Source organism: Nannobrachium achirus (assembly GCF_963921795.1).
Source record: "Nannobrachium achirus genome assembly, chromosome: 24".
In the NCBI taxonomy this organism is placed as follows: domain Eukaryota; kingdom Metazoa; phylum Chordata; class Actinopteri; order Myctophiformes; family Myctophidae; genus Nannobrachium; species Nannobrachium achirus.
In genome coordinates, this window is record NC_137831.1 from 20,122,759 (window position 1) to 20,135,729 (window position 12,971).

At 44.0% G+C, this 12,971-nt stretch overlaps 1 protein-coding gene across 1 annotated transcript in view; it reads left to right on the plus strand.

The window, feature by feature from the left end:
* Window positions 1-700: 700 nt before the first annotated feature.
* Window positions 701-12,971, plus strand: part of LOC308280135 (uncharacterized protein) — a gene marked incomplete at its 3' end in the record, with an annotated part of 124,125 nt that continues 111,854 nt past the window's right edge. The window contains exon 1 of the mRNA XM_080720397.1: window positions 701-770. The remainder of the gene's footprint in view (window positions 771-12,971) is intronic.

Here is a 12,971-nt window from a genome sequence, read left to right on the forward strand (position 1 = left end):
CTTTTTCTTTGCCTGTATCTACACAAGGAACTGACACTTTGTGTCTGCATTATTTTGTCTAGCTTTGATTCCATGTGCATCATGCCATGCATACGTTTGACCAAAGTCTTAAGAAAATAATCTCTTATGTGCCTATACTAAGTGGTGTAAAGTAACTATTCCGCATTTACTTAAGTAGCCTACTGTACATAAGTACACTTTTGAGGTATTTGTACTTTACTTTTTCCAATTTCCAATACAATACTTTCAACACTTTAGTTACTAGTTATTTTGTAGATTTAGATAATTATTACAAAACATACATTAACCACTTCAACGCTAACATTTCAGCCATTTGAAAATAGCCAATCTACAAGCTCCACAATACAACACATTGTGAGGTTGTAGATCTGCTATTTTCAAAAGAACATTTGAAAACCTGAAATAGGACATTCTGCATAAATTCTGCAAAAGTACTTTTACTTTTGGTACTTTGAGTGCATTTTGACGCCAATACTTTTGTACTTTTACTCAGATACATTAGCCTACTTATAACAGAGTATTTCTGCATTGTGAGTACCTTTTCCACCACTGCGCCTACACTCATGTATTTACGGTAGTGTAGTTTGCAGTGGGAGGGACCATAGGACCCGCACCGGTCCTCGTTCATTGTCCGAGCGCTCCTCGTCCACAGACTCCACACACACCACACACACACACTACACATGCACACACACAGACACACAGGGTATTGCAGTGTCGCTCAGTTGGCTGGCTGGCTCTCCTACCAGGTAAGACATTAAAACACGCGTTTATGTTTTTTTCCCCCATTTTGTATCATAATTCAGTGGTAAAAAAAAAAAAAAACGCAGCTTTCACGCCTCACACATCTCCATATGAACATGTTGCTTTGCTTTTGTGCTTTATCTCTGTTAAAGTCTGTGAAAAGGGGATTTCTTCTCTGCACCGCATAGGCTACTTTTAAAGCTTGTCGCTCCAGTAGCTACTGATGTCCAATGCTGTCCACTTAAATCCTTAACGCTGTTTTCTCTGCGCACACTGTCATGTGTTTATGCATTTTCATGAATCGGGGGAAATGGTGCTATAGACTTGAATTGGTTTGATAGTGAGAGACGTTGGCAACGGATTAACATTTGCCCTGATGTGTTTAGTTTCTCTTCTTGTTGGTAGCCTACATCTCTCTCGCTCTCTCTCTGTGTGTGTGTGTGTGTGTGTGTGTGTGTGTGTGTGTGTGTGTGTGTGTGTGTGTGTGTGTGTGTGTGTGTGTGTGTGTGTGTGTGTGTGTGTGTGTGTGTGTGTGTGATGATGATGGGTGAAGCTGCAGGAGAAAAGGCTGTGTCTTTTGTTCTGGTCCACGCCTGCATGGTGCTGAAATGAAACCGGCTCTCAGATAGTGCGGAGCGTGAAGCCGAAAGAGAAGGGAGAATTAGCAAGCCCTGAGCTTGTAGATCTGTGTAGGAATAGGGCTTGAGAAGGATCTGTTGGAAATGCATGTTGATTCTTTTCATTAATCAAATCAACTCGCCCATTTCTATATTCAGATTCACATGCAGCATAGAGGGATGTTTTTTTTTTGGCAATTTAACCCCTTAAGCCATAAATTCTTTTTTTTTAAAGAAGAAAAATCATATTTTCAATTTTTTTTTCTTTACAGAATATTTCAAAATGTTCGGCTATATAACCCAAAGCCATGCCCACAATAGGGAGTAAAGTGTGCATACAATGCCGTGTCTAGCAGCCCCATGTCCTCCTGAATCGGAAAGGGAGTAGCCTATTTTTGACATGCTGAGAAAGATTGGCTTGGTTTGTCTGTCAAAGCCAGTTGTCCTTGATGACACTGCAAGCTTTCAACCTTCCATGGCATTGCTGAGGTTGCAGTGTCCAGGACTGTGTCAAAAAATACATGCAATATTAAACATGACATTCATTATTAATGCCATCTTCTTATATCTCAAGTCAAAAGCCATCGGTTTGTATTGCCTGATTGGGGTGGGTGTGGTAAAGCCTGTCTAATTGGTTAGTATGTATTGTACTGCTTAGTATTTTATTGCTCAGGTAAATTAGATGATTAATTATGATAAGTTATATCATAATCCTGTTTAGGTTGTTACCTCTCCTGAGTTTCTATGATGCTTGAATCTCCCCTGGGGACCAATATTATATCTTATCTTATATCTTATCAATTCTGTTGAAAATACAGTTCTTGTCAGAAGCTAAACATAAAATAAATAAATACAACGAATCCTAGGTAGTGAATGAAAATGTGCATCTTTCCATTAGCTCTGGGCCTAAGTGCGTAGACCGATGAAAAGCTGACTCTTTATAGCCTAGCAGCCTCACAGTGATGGAAAGCTCGGACTCCCAAATCCAAATGTGAAAACATTCTAGGTTTGTTGGGGGGCCAAAAATGACATAAGCCGGCCGGAGAAAGGAATTAATACACACAGAACATTCCTCCATTGATTATATTAGTGCATTCCATCACAATCTCTTAATACCCTGGCTAGGGACAAGGAAAGTCAAAGAAAACAGCCCTTCATACCCACTGATGCGGCCTTGTGTTTTGAGTCGGGTTTCTTCTGACCACATGTGGGCTCTTCGTGCCAGTTTTGCCAGGATCTGCTCCAAGCTTCGGCAACAGAAACATGCTTTGTTCGTCATTAAGTTCGTCGTTGTTCATTCATGATGAGGTCCAGCTAACGCTCAGGATTTAGCTGTGCAGATCCATTATTGGCCTTTGTTTATTGATACAGGTGTGTTATTGCAGTGATACAATCCACAGTGACCTCAAAGAGCGCGTTTATTGGGACCCGACACAAAAGGGGCTTCTGGGGAGGTTCTGATCACGAACAGTTTAAATGACTTCAGTTAGTAGTAGTGATATTTTGTCATTCAGTGTTTTGCATCCTAGCACTTGTCTTGGTCACTGGTGTTCCTCTTTAAATATGTGGCTTTTAAAACCAGAATAGCCTTAGCTGGTAAGTTTTACCACTTAAAGATAAACCCTTGTACACTTTGTTGACCAGAGTCCCAGATCTATGCTAGCCGGCCCCCTCCTATTACAATATATGTACATTATTCGCTATGGATGCCACACCCAGCACTGATTGGAAAACTACTTTCAGCGTCCATGTGGAACCAAATGGACTATGACAAATTACATTAGGCACAGAGAGGAGCGATGCGTCATCATTGTCAAGCCTCTGTCTTACAGCATGACTCCATCAGACCTGTACTGTAATAGTGACGCTGTAATTGAAATTGACCGTATCCACAATACAACAAATGTGTTTGTATTGTGCATGCCAGTGGGAGGGGAGTATGTTTTATTATTTCCATTGGGTCGGTGGTTGTCAAAGTGCGGTCCCTGGGGTCTTTGAGGGCATTCCAAATGGAATCCTGTAACGCGGAGCGTGTACAAAATATGGAACCAAATAGAAGAAGCCCTGTGCTTCTGTGAATAACCAATTCACATTAATTCCAGTGTCTTGACTTGAGGGGTGGGTGGGTGGGTGGGAGGGGTGCTGTTCCCGAGTACTATGGGAAACCCAATCCATCTATTGCGCCATGTGGGAATGTTAAGTATATTTCCCACCGTCAGTTCTGGTTAGGTGCGCTGTCGGGGAGAAACGACCGCGAAACCCCACTCTGTGCTCTGGTGAAATTTAGATACGCCATCTTGGCCAGTCACTCTCGGAGGTGGAGTGGGGTAGAAGGGGGGCCGGCGTGTGTGTTATGGGATGGAAATGGATTTGATTTTAGTGTTTGGATTGGTAGCAGCTATGTCTGTAAGTGAACTTATTACTATTAGACATATTATTGCATTATGGAGAGTTTGTGTGTACTATTTACTGTATATACCAGTGGTTCTCAAAGTGGGGTCCAGGGACCTTGAGGGGGTTCTAAATGGAATATTAGAGGTCTGTAACTCTTAAGTGTAAACATGGAACCAAATGGAGCCATCTGTAGGGGTGGATATTGGCAAGAATCTCACAATGCAATGTGTTTCACGATACTTGGGTCACGATGCAATAGTATCACGATATATTGCGAATCTTTGCGATACGATACTATTGCGATACTATTGCGATATATCAGCTTTAAAAGCTGAAGGCTCTGCTCTAATGTTGTTGTTTTCGTCGTTCGCAGCCATTTTCTCGAGAGACCTCACTCACTGAACCGTGGGAAGGGAAAGTGGCTACTATTGTACTGCGACATCTAGAGGCAGCGGATCGTCAGGACTGGACTTCTACCATTGGTTCCTAAGCATGGGAAAATTATTTTATTTTCCTCAAAGTATTGCGATACTATGGCCTGAAGTTTCGATACAGTATTGGCAAATAAACTATCGCGATGAATTGCCATACCGATTATATTTCCCACCCTATCTGTACACCCATCAGTACCACTGGTTTATATGTAAATGCCTCGGTCGGTTTAGTCTTACATCTGTACATAATGTCAGTTATTTAGCCGCACCGAGGCAGCTGATCGCTGTGGCAGGTCAACAGGGTGTTGGTGACATCCCAGCATGCATTGTGGCGCATCCGGCTGCCTTGCCCTTTTGTTGATGGGTTCTATGATGCAGGTGCTTTAATGGGAGCTGTCAGCACGGCGGTACGCGATTAAGTCTCGACTGTGGAATGAACCTAATCTAATTCCCACTCATCTGAGGCACACGCAGCCGGCACACTGACCTGCATGTGGTGGAGCACAGGCACACAGTGAAAGAACCTGCTTTTGTTTCTGCGTAGTTCCGTCGTGGCCCTTTTTGGCCCCATTTGTGGTTGATTGATTGATTGATTGATTGAAGAATTTATTAGAAGTTTGCAATAGAAAAAAAGTACAGTTTCATGACAGTACAAATCACTGGTACAAGATCAACTAAAAGGAGATCCTAGAAAGCCGAGGCTTATTTCCACAGGAACCACACTTTAAGTATCTCATATAACATTGAAAGACAGACGGATAGAACATAGTACTTTATCTAGGATAATATCAGTTTCAAAAGCATAACATCAAATACAAAGGCAGAAAAAAGAAAGGGGGGGGGAGCATGGGGGCTTAGTCTATTTACAAGTCACGGGTAGCAGCTGTCTGAAGGTGACTTTTCATACCAATTTTGAAGGAGGCTAGGGATTTGCTCTCCTTTAAGGCTTGTGGAAGGGCGTTCCACATGTTGATGGTATAGCAGGAGAACGAGTTAGAGCCTTGTTTAGTGTTAAATCTACGTTGATGATGATTAGTGGAGCTGCCTCTGGTGTTGTGATCGTGAACATCCTTGACCTTTAAGAAGTAGTTTGTCAGGTACATGGGTATCTTGGAGGTGTAGTGTATCTTGTACACCAGGCCAATTGTGGTCCATCGAGGACACATTTTTATGTCTTAATGTTTTTGTTTCCTACATTTTTTTAAATTATTATTTTTTTATCTCACGATTTTGTAACCCATTTTTCACACGGTGTCAATTATCTAATGTTATCCTGGACGCTGCTCTCCCTCTGCCAACCTGGGGAGAGCAACGGACTGGCCTCATGCTTCCTTCTATGCATGAGGAGACAAAGTCGCTTCTTTTCACCTGACAGGGGGGAGTTTCACCGGTTGGACGTAGCGCTTGGAAGGAACACGTTATTCCAACCAGTTCTTTTCCCCTCCATCATGCGGGAGGCAGTATAGAGACCAGGATTACTGCATGTTTTTGTGAGGGTACCTACCCTAGGAGACGTGGGGAGAACATGCAAACTCCACACAGAAAGGCCCTTTTGCCAACCCCACCTAGGGTGTGGGCGCTGATGACGCGGAGGAGAGACTGTGCCACCGTGCCCCCCTACGTATTGTTTTTAATTTATATTATTTCAAAACATTTTCAAAAAACATTCCCCAAAAAGGTCAGATCTTCTTGAATCAAAAAAATGCAATGATTTATTTAATTTCATAAAATAAAAAATCGAAGAAATTCCATAAATTAGAAAACCAATGTTTAAGAAGTAGTCAAAATAGCCGATCTACAAGCCCACAACGCAACGCGTGGATCTGCTATTTTCACTAGTTTGGGTCCCGGGCAAACATCGAAATCCCTCTTTTGGGTCACAGGCTAAAACGTTTGGGAACCACTGCCATACTGGGTGTCTTTGTTCGTTTTGTTCAAAAAGGCGCAAGAAGTGATGCGAAAATCAAGTCGTAAAGAAAAGAAGGAACAGAATATTTGAACGCTGACTTGATGCCACCTGCAAACGCTCACAGCGTGGAACATTTAACGACCGCGGGATGGTTATGTTTAACCTATTCCAGAACCTGCGTTTCGTGTCGATAGGCCCGTGGTTCTCAACATGGGGTTGGGGGACCCCCAGGGAGTCCCTAGCTAAAATGGAACATTTCCAGTTACTACAGTATGACTAGAGAACTTACAACAATGGCTATTTTGAGCAGAGTTTCACTGTTATCTCTAGACCTACTTATACTGGTATTCTGGGCCAAATTGGTGTCATAAAAGAAAATGAGGATCTGTATCAAAGTGGGGGTCCTTTAAATTAAAAAAGGGTTGAGAAATCACTGCTGTAGTCCCTTTGGTAACCCTCCACCATTAACGGCCCTCCTAATCTAAGTAGAAGGAAAAGAGTCAATATTTCATTGATCGTTTTGCCCACCGTGCGTGCCAGCCCTCGCCGTGGCACATTCACCGTCGAGGCATTCCGCTGACATGCCCTCCTTGCCTGGAGGGAACCTGTGATGAGTGACAGGGGCGTCACACCAAATTCTGGGCCCTGGGTACAATGATTCACTGCGGGCCCCCAATGAATGTTAACTATTGAAAAATAGCAGATATACAAGCTCACAGCGCGGCGCCGAGTGCCGCGCTGTGAGCTTGTAGATCTGCTATGTTTGAAAACTTTTGAAAATGTGTGCAAGAAACCTATGTTTCCATGTCAGTGGTGCTCAAACTCTTTCATGTCAAGGACCCCCAAAATGATATGTATTTGGCCACGGACCCCCATCTCAAAATATTTAGTTCCATGGACCCCCCAGAAGCAAAATTTGAGTTGACAAATGTTCGCTTTAAAAATACATATATTCAAGATTTGCACACATTTTCACGACTTTTCAAAAATAGCAGATCTACAAGCTCACAGCGCGGCGCTGTGAGCTTGTATATCTTCTATTTTTCAATAGCTAAGGGCCCCTCCACCTTGGGCCCTAGTAACTCAGTCCCACTTTCCTCCCCCTTGTGGCTCTCTCTGATGAGTGAGCATGCTGTTCAAGCGTCTTGCTCAAGGACACTTTGACAAAGAGGAGGAGGACGCTAATGGAGACGTGCTCGGTTGACGGGTTGGAAGTGGAACTCTGGGCAAACATCGCGGTGCCAAGGTTCCATGCCTGCACACGGCTCACTAACAACCTGTCTCCCAAACCAGTACTGACAGCTTGTGTCATGTTCCATTCCTCACAGACAGTGCCCCTGTACAGAGAAGGACGCACCCTTTTTTTTCTCCACTTGCAGCCAAAACCCCCAAACACGTTCGGAGATTTAATTAGAACCCCTGTCTGAATTATGACAACTCTTGTCTGTAATTACCATGGCACACCATAATACGCCGTTATCCCAGCAGAACCGTATAGTAATGATGTTAACAACGTGGCTATGGAAGGTTCACAAATGTAGCGTATTTGTAATGCATGCCCGTTTTTCGGATTGTATTGTATTGTATGCATAATGCACTTGTCTGAACATACTCCCCTTAGGCCTGTGGGTGGCCTCAGTAAAGTGTAGCCAAAATGTTCTGTCCCTTTCTGTCCACAAAGCTGTGGTTCTCAGACATTTTCATGTCACGGCCCTCCAAATTGATGTGTATTTGGCCGGCGTGGACCCTCATTTGATATGCTTTTGTGCCAGGGGACCACTGTAAGAAGGAGATCCGTCAAAGTCTTTGGCGAGATTTGTCCAAATCATTCGAAAATGGCAGACGTACAATCGTATGGTGTGTTATGAGCTTGTAGATCGGCTATTTTCAAATAGCGGAAGACTAAAACAAGCATTGTGTGATTAAAGCTGTTCCTCATTTTCCCGGGGACCCCTCACCACCCCCTCAACCAGGGCCATAAAGGACACTGTGAAGAAGACAGTGTCTTGCTGCAGGGGTGTCGCACCAAATTCTGGGCCCTGGGTACAAGCATTCACTGCGGGCCCCCCAATGAATGTTCTTCATAGGGGGGAGGGGGCTTTAACCCATTTACATGTTTCTATGTCAGTGGTCCTTGACACCTTTTCATGTCAAGGACCCCCCAAATTATATGTATTTTGGCCACGGACCTATCTCAAAATATTTAGTTCCAGGGACCCCCCCAGAAGCAAAATTTGAGTTACAAATGTTTGCTTAAAAAAATACATATATTCAAAGATTTGCACACATTTTCACGACTTTTCAAAAATAGCAGATCTACAAGCTCGCAGTGAGCTTATCTGCTATTTTTCAATAGCTAAATTATAAAATAATTAGGGCCCCTCCACCTTGGGCCCTAGAAACTCAGTCCCACTTTCCCCCTCCCCCTTGTGACGCCCCTGGACAGTGTTTGCTGTGTGTGGTGAGGCTGCGCATGCAGAGCAGTGGGACCGAGCAGGGAAGAAGAATCTTCTGCCTGGAAGAGAAATGTAATGGCCTGTATATATAGTAGTATAGTGCACTTTGGTTTGGTCGAGGTTCCTTATAGTGAAAGAGCCATCGTTAAGATGTTGTGCATGACGCCTCTATTCCTGGTAATGATGCGTTTAATTGGAGCAACACATGACATTCCTGTGTGAACATACAGAATGTGTGGAATATTCACACTGCCATTTACAGTATATAAAGTTTATGTGTGTGTGTGTGTGTGTGTGTGTGTGTGTGTGTGTGTGTGTGTGTGTGTGTGTGTGTGCGTGTGCGTGTCTGTGTCTGTGTCTGTCCGTGTCTGCGTGTGTCCATCCATAGCTAGCATGTGACATCCCACTCCAGTGCTCTCTTTAAGGCTCTGCGCCCCCTAATTGGCATAGAAGAATGCAGACAACTGGGCTGTTGACATACTCCGTACAATAATGGCGTTTCCTGTTACTATATGAGGCCAGCTGGGTCCAACACGGACCCAGTTTCACCCAGTTTTAAACGGAGCCCCGAGCCATGGCTTGGCACGGCCCTTATCACTTTTTACTGGTGACATCATGGGAGGCCGGGGACAGTTTTGGACATGCGTCGCTGTCACCCCCTCTTCCCCCCCCCCCGGGACCAAAGCCCTTTCACCCAGGATGGACCCTGGCTTTAGCCTACTGATAGCATAGTGCTGAACTGTGTAGCTCAATCCTTTATGGTTTCCAGATGTGGAACCTAAACAGCCCTCTGTCTTAGCAAACAGTGCACTGGGTTAACGCATGGGGCGTAATGCACACTGGGCGACTAATGAATGAGTCTCGTTGTTGGAAGGCCATACATTGTTAGAACCTACACAGCTGCTCTATCAGGTTTCTCCACGCCGCTATGCTCAGGTTTTTTATGTGTGTGCGCGTGCATAAGAGTGTGTGTGTGTGTGTGTGTGTGTGTACTGTAGTGGTGGAAAAAGTACTCATTTTTTTTACTTGTAATACTCTGTTAGGGTGCCCTCAGACCAAAATACCTATGAGAGTGGAATCCACGTTCCGCCAATGCATTTCAATGAGAGTGAAGCGGTTTCATGCCAGCAGAGGATTTCTGCAAAAAACGCTCCCTTATCATTGAAATGCATTGGCGGAACGTGGATTCCACTCTGATAGGTATTTTGGTCTGAGGGCACCCTTACAAGTAAAAGTCCAGAATTCAACGTGCGTGCGTGCGTGCGTGCGTGCGTGCGTGCGTGCGTGCACGCGTGCGTGCGTGCGTGCGTGTGCTTCAGTTGACCCACTAGGGGAAGTTTGGAATGGAAAGTCATAGAAATAAGTCTTCAAGGCCAACTCCAGAGGGACTTAGGCCAAATTACTACTCAATACCCATTGCCCACCCATATAGCTTCCTGCCTTGAACATCTATCTCTCTTCTGTGTGTGTGTGTGTGTGTGTGTGTGAGAGAGTGTGTTGTGGTTGCGCGCGCCATGCATCTATTGTGTCAGCGTTCACTTGCATGTGTGTGCAGCGCACACGCATGAACCTGCGTACTGTAGGTGTGCGTAGTACAGTACAACGTGTGTCTAAACGTTTAGCCCCCGGCCCGGTGGTTGCGATGGGAAAACCCGTTAAGTTATTGGAAGGGGTGCACCACGGCAGAGTGTGAAACATGGAAACAGATGGGGGGATGATGCATTGAAAGTACATGACGTTCCTGCAGAGCATCCAGCCATCTTCCCTTTTTAACAAGCCTGTCGCAGTTACAGCAGCTGAGAGTGTGTGGACCCCCTGGCCAGCTGCCAAGGTGGTCTTAATAATGCTGCTGCTGCTGCTGCTGCTGCTGCTGGCCGCCACTGGACATGTCTGAAAGAGGGACTTACCGGCAAAGCTAAGAACATCCTCTCTGTCATGTAGCAGCCAGGCACGCCAAGATATGGCCTCGGGGGAGAGATACACTGTCAAAATCCTGAGTGTTCGTTTACATCTGACGTGGAACCAAATGGAATACCGACTATCCGTAAGCAGGGGTTAAAGTTCTAGGGGGCTATTTATGAGATCAGAGAAGTTTCGGAAAAAAAGAAAAAAAGCTGAACCGTCTGCGCTAATTATAATAGCATCAGTTACTTACTACTGTGGTGCGTAGACTTGCTGGTGTGTCATGTAGTTCTAATTTAGATCAACTACTTCCTGTAAGTAGACTTAAAAATAAAACCAGTTGACGAGACTTGACTTGACTTGATCGGATTACGTTAGGCTCTTATTTTGAAATCCGCCCTACACTGAGAGGAAATGCCTCTGTAGCTACTTGTTGCTGCTGTAAGCTAACTGCGACGATGCATGCTGTTGGATAAAAAAACATCACTTGGATTACTCGCAATAGTTTGGCTAAAGTTCATATTTATGATAGAAAACCATGCTCCTGTGGCTTAAACGGGGGGGGAAATACATTTCCGTCTCGGGATTTTTTTTGCTTTAACCCCTGCGTAAGTCTGAGAGTATAGAAACTGGAACCAAATGTACCCTAGTTATATATTAGCACTCTCTGGATTGTACAGTGCAGGCACATATATCAGCATAAAGACATGACTTTTCTTATAGCGAATATGAGACACACAATTTGTGGAGAAAAACTGGCGAATCTTTAAATTGATTGACACACAATATAAGATATTGCATTACAAATGCACCTTTTTAAAGAGAGGTTGCCTAACATTCCCCAACCTTTTACACACTATAGTTGTCTATTTGAGAGAGGTTACTTTAAATAACAGAATTTGTCCATAAAACAGATATATATCCTTTTTTTCTTTTTTTTCTTCAAAAACACTGATGAGAGTGCAGCAGTTGCCCTAACCACTAACCAGGATTTGGACTATGGTCGACCGCACAAGAGACCAAAATGTTGCTTCCAGCCAGAGTCAATCAACACATGACAAAAGACAACTAACACATTTTACACTGTATTAACGATACTCTACTGCAGGGGTGACCCCCAAAATAAACATTTATGAACTGGGGACCCCCACCTTAACAAGCACTAAGAGTTGAGGAATAACATTTTGTTATTCTATTGTGAAAATAGCAGATCTACATGCTCACAGCGCCTCGCTGTTTTCATCCTGTTTTCAATAATATTTTACAATTTGACCAATGTTTAATTAGTCATTGCAAAGGTATTAAAATGTCCTTAAATTGTCACTTTAGAAATGTGCATAAACCCTCTACACACTTTTGTTTTGTTTACAGTTGAGTGAGAAAACAATGTTGCACATTAAGTTCATCATCTGGGGACCCCCCCAAAATAATTAGGGGACCCACAGGTTGAGAATCACTGCTCTACCGTACAGATTGGCTAAAAATATAAATATATTTTTTCAAATAAGTTCCAGACTACAGCTTTTTGTGTAGAACTTTGTGTAGAACTTGCGTATGCTCCATATAACATCTGAGCTGTGTTTACTACACTTGCTTCTTCCCATGCCTTGTTGTCTGAGCTGCATGTTTAGTGTTGACAGTGCCTATTGGCCCGTTGGGACCCCGAAGAGCAACCCCCCCCCCCTTCACCACGGCAACCCCTGCCATGGAAACTAGCCTCTCAAAGGAATGGGCCTTTTTGAGTTCCCATCTGAGGGCCCTCTGTGTGCTCTGTCCTTTGCTGCGGTTGGAGGGAGAACAGAACAGGCGCTGGACCAGTACAGTACAGTGGTGGTTCACATCCACAACTCATTTCCTACTCCGGGACTTACATATCCCAGGACCCCAAAAATAGCCATCAGACAACAACTTGTCCGACCATTAACCACTTGTTAGCCCCATATTAGTGGTTCTGGAACTTTTTCATTTCAGAGACTCTCCTCATAACTCCTAGAGTGTGAGGGTGCATTTATATACAAGCTCGTAGGACCTTGTAGATCTGCTATTTTGGAACATTTGTGAAAAGAGCTTTGAAAATGTATAGGGTCCTTGGCACGAAAACCTAAACTTGAGAACTACTGAAATAGAGTGCATTTTGTATAATCGGCCTCAGGTCTTCATGGGTTAAAGATGTTCTTTATCTGTTCTGACTGATTTATTCCCCAAAAGTCAAAAAGTGTTTGAAGAGCTCTTCTAGCCTTATTTACCCCGCAAGAATCTTTCATTAGCCTAGCAACTCCCTGGCTGCCCGGGGTAAAGCCCTACCCTTATGACCCCCGAGGCACTACACTGCTCTCCTCTCATTGGTGTTTCCATGGTTACTAGCCTATGCAAAGCACTGCCGCTATCATGGATTGGTCCTTAGGGCCAAAACAGGGGGCCAGGGAGAGGGGAGGTTCTACAATACATTGGCGATGAGGATGATTATAATAATAATCCACGAATACATAAAATG